Here is a 4,816-nt window from a genome sequence, read left to right as displayed (position 1 = left end):
ATAAGACAACAGCATGGTATCCAAAGTCATAGAATCTTCAGAGACCATACTGACAACTTTTGTCAGCAAATCAAAAGACCAGGCTCCACTCCAACCATCTTCGGAAAGAGGCAGATCCATTGTTGAGAGCTTAATATAGAAGGCCAACTTCTGCAGCTGATAGTGGATAAAAAAGGAATGGTCAGGAGGAACATACTCCTGAAATTGCTCAAATGTAGACTGTAATATATCAATCCTGGACTGCAATCTTTCCACTTTAGCTTGAAACAATGGAAATAGCGTGGCCTGTCTCTGGAGAACTGCCAAGTCCGCAGGGGTCAAAGAATGAATTGATTGCATAATAGAGCTCTGTGAAGAAGAACCTGACTGGACCAATTGCTCGTTAAGGTGCTGAATTTGGTTTTTGCTCTGGTCTAAGGTGGTATTTGCTATTAAGATCCTTTGTTTGGGCGGCTAGCAAAGCCTGAAGCTCGTGAGATTCCTTTAACAATCTATCTTGTTCCTCAGTTACATTAACCACTTGGGGTTGTAGTGTCAACCAACTGAGTGTGCAAACTAGAAATTTTCATTTTTTGAGAATCAATGATCTTAGTCTGTTGCTTCATTTGAGTAAAAAGATCAGAAAAGCGTTCATGAGCAGACGCTAGCTCTGCATTTGCATTTGCCAGCTCGTCTTTGGTCTATTGGACTTCATCATAACAAGAGGAATAGAGTTGTTGGATACATGTAGTCGCACTGAGAGCTCAATAGAATGCTAAACATCTTGACATAGGAAGGGAATTGCATCTCCAGTTACCGAGCATTCCATTGAAGGGATGGAAATATCCAAAGTACCCTCATGATGTGCTCTGAAAAGATTCGGTGTTGTGAGGAAAATTGGTATAGATGACTGCTAGATTGATCAGGAACGGATAATAGAGGAGGAGCTGGGGCTGATTCAGCCACTTGTTTTAAGTGTTTCCTCTGAACTACCACAGGAGGGATAGAATCAAGATCCTCAATGACGACATCAGAGTGTTCAATAGGGGGAGGAGCATCTGGAACTTCCTTCGAAGGGGCGGCATATGCCAAAAAGACACAAAGGTAGGAACCAAATGTAACATTAGTTACATTACCCCTGGTAGCTCTGACAAAGTATTGATCCATTTTGGATAGAAGGTAGGAACTCCAATCAATCGTTATGCCTTTTAACACTATTCTAGAAGTTGTAAACAACTCCTTTGAAAGGTAATCAGAGGGTGTCTTAGCAGGCATAAATGTGTCCTGAAGGAACTGGCATAGCTGCTTCCACACAGGATTGAAAATCATGGAGCCTCTGATGCCATAAGTGGTAAGAATCTTCTTGGGATCCAACACATCTTGTGTCTACTTCTACAACAATTTAAGGATATCCTCATTTGAAAATAGTTGTCTGGCAGTAGGGAAAGAGCCTCCCCGATAGGGTAAAGACAAATCCTTGCCCAAACTTTTAGGTGTCAATTGGATAACTATTCCTCTGATAGGACCAAACCTCTTATTGTAAGAAGCTAGAAATTGATCACAAGTAGCAATATCCTCTGGGATGAGTCGTAATGAGAGTGCAATGAACTTGGCTAAGCCTGCTTTGCCAATAAGTTCGGACTCCAGCAATAAAGAATAATCGTGAGAGACCAATGGGATGTACTGGACTAGAGGAGGAGCTGAGGCACCATTTAGATAGATTACACACACACCGCACACACAAACAATAACAGTGAATGCCTGCAAAACAACAGAATATCCATAAAAAAGAAATTGACCAGAATAAGCGCACACTGACGTGACTAACGGACTGGCCACCCTAAGCAATCCACATCCTAGAAAAAATTCAGCATGACCTCTACACATATGCGACCAAAAGCTTCATGCTATGCAACAAACATGCACTTGAGACCTCGTATTAGGCAAAAAAGAAAACTACAGACCGCACCTGTAATCGTATCATACAATCAAACCATAATACCTCAATAACCCACTTAGGACACATAACCAGACTTCTATAAGCAATGATAGCTCGAAAGACTACACGTACCCATCCCACGAAGCACATTTATTGAAAAGGGAAAAAAATGTAGTAAGGGAAATGATTTTAATGAAGGGTTTGTTTTAATAAATTATTAAAAATGGGTGAAATTTTATTAGGTTGTAAACCTTAATAAGAAAATGATGGTTCCTTCTTAAAATGTTAATTACAAATTATTAGGGCGAAACGGTACTTTAAACGAAACCCAGACTTCGATACCCAAACTTAGGTCTCTAAATGCATATTCATTGATTAAAAATTAAGGGTGTGTTTAGCACTTTTTGTGTAGTGCATGCACTTGTGACGACGGGTTCATTTTTAATAAACTTAGATGTGTCTGTTGTAGCGCACGAAGCGTGTGCTAAGTGAACAGCTGGTTCATTTTAATTTTTTAGAAAAATGTATGTTTGACGCGAGTGCGCATGGAAAAGTGGGTGATTTAAGTTCATTTTAACAATTAACCATGGTTAAGAGGTGACAAAAAATAAATAAAGCAGAAAAGAAAAATACCTAGCATGGATGTGTATGCAAGAGACGGAGGGCGCATGGATGGATCCCAAGATGCAATGCGTCCAACAAAAAAGCAAAAGCCACTACTAAAAAAAGAATGAAACACCTTATTGTTTAAAAAAAAAAAGAAATATGAAGACGAGGTTAGTTGGGTCATATTTGGTTTAGTTAATTTGGATTAGTGTTTGGGTGTTCTTATTATTTTTATTGTGATTTATGTGTTTTTCTTTTCTCGTTGTTTGTGTATTTTAAATTTTCTATGTCTGCTTTATCATGATTTAAAAAAAACTTAATAACTAGCTTTTGGCAATCAACCCTAAGTGAGAATTGAACCATCAGGCTTCAACAATGGATCTATATTTTTCAATATTTTTTAAACCTATTTTTGGAATTTAAAATGAATTTTTTATGAATTTAAGTAAAAGTGTAACATTTTGGCCTTAAAATAATAGGGCGATCATGTGTCAAGGCGTCTTAAGCTTAGAAAATATTTCAAAAGTAGTCAAATGCATTAATAGAAATTTCTATGATTTTTTTCTTTAATTATGATTTTTATTGAATTTTTTTCAAATTTCAATGAATTTTAAAGGATTTTAAGGATTATTAATTTTCTACAATTAATTCTCTGCATTGTAACCCATAAAATAAACCTGAAAATTTTCCAATTTGGTAAGGAAATTTTTAGCTTTTTTTTTTTAATTGATGTTTTATAAAATTTTTATGCTTTTTTTAGAATTTTAGGTGTTTTTTTCGAGTGTTAATGGTTTTTGAAAAATAAAAGAAGGTACCCGAGTTACATGTGAACAGACGGGCAAGCACCACCACATGGATATGATTGGACGCGCGTCCTTGCACGTGAACACGTACGTACGACTCCTGGATACGACACGAGCACACCCACAACGTGGGGATTGATGTGGTTGGTCGTGAAAATTGACAAAAAGGAAAGTCGAGGCCAAGGGTTGTTGTGAGTTGTTGCAAGGGCGATTCGACAGGTGTCAGCGAGGGAATGGGGGTCAAAAAGGGGGTTTCGAGGGGGGGTCGGAATAGGGGCTTAGGAGGGGGTGTGAAGGGGGGTGGTTAATGGGCAGGGTAGGGGGTAGTGGGCAGGGGTAGGGGAAGGATTGGGCGGGGGGATGGGTAGGGAGGGTAGGAGACGGCGGGGTGGTAGGAAATGGCAGGGTGGGGTAGGGAGGGTAGGAGATGACGGGGTGGTAGGAGACTGTAGGGTGGGGAGGGTGGGGAAGGGAGGGTAGGAGACGGCGGCGGGGACGATGTTGTGGGAGAGAGAGAGAGTAGGGAAGGTGGAGAAGGAAGGCAGCGGGTGGGGGGTAGGAGAAGAAGGAGAAGAAAGAAGAGGGGGAGGAGGAGGAGGAGGAGGAAGAAGAAGGGGAGGAGATGGAAGAAGAAGAAGGAGAAGGAGAGCAGGAGCAAGGGGAGAGAGAGAGAGAGAGAGAGGAGTGATGGAAGGAGAAGGAAGAAGAAGAAGGAGAAAGAAAGAGAGAGGGAGAGGTCGGGGAGAGAGGAAAAAGAAGAGAGAGGGAAAGAAAGAAAGAGAGGACGAGGGGGGTACCTTTTTAATTTTCTTTTTATGGTAGGACGAGGAGAAGAGGAGAAAATTAAAATGAATGTAAATAAATAATAAGAAAAAGGTACCCCCTCGTCCTACCATAAACACGGGGCGGGGGTAAAAAAATTTGCAGGGCCGGGACCCCTACACGGCCGGGATGGCAATGAGGAAGTTGCAGATGCCACAAGGACATTGCGAGGCACGTTAAAGCAAAAACACGCACGTTCATAGGCGAGGTGAGGCACACAAGAATACGACAAAACAAAGAAAATTTAATAACATGCAAACTGTGCATTAGAATGAAATTCCATAAAAAGGAAAAATGTGCTGGGCGATGAGGGGAAGACATAAAAAAAGGGCAATGGGTTGTCGGAGAACAATTCATGATGTTCACATGGGAAAAATGCAAAAATCGAGCCCGAAAACGCATACGAGAATTAATATCGAAAAATCTGATCACCGAAATGAAATGTGGAAAAAAGAAAACATGTGAAAAAAGTCATTCCGAATAGGCCTATTATGTCAGAACATAGTTTCAACGAAGATAAGACCTATTCATATGGAAAAAACCAAAAAATCATATGCGAAAAGGGATTCGGAAATTAATATAAGAAGATCCAAGGACCAGAACAAAGGGTAGCAAAAAGGAAAAATTTTAGGACATATATAATCAGTAGGGCTATCACATCAAATCA

Source organism: Lygodium microphyllum, chromosome 4 (genome assembly GCF_053477565.2).
Source record: "Lygodium microphyllum isolate KBCC chromosome 4, Lygodium_microphyllum_v1.1.10, whole genome shotgun sequence".
NCBI classification, from domain to species: Eukaryota; Viridiplantae; Streptophyta; class Polypodiopsida; order Schizaeales; family Lygodiaceae; genus Lygodium; species Lygodium microphyllum.
The sequence above is the reverse complement of the archived record's forward strand: the minus strand, read 5'-3'. Positions refer to the sequence as shown.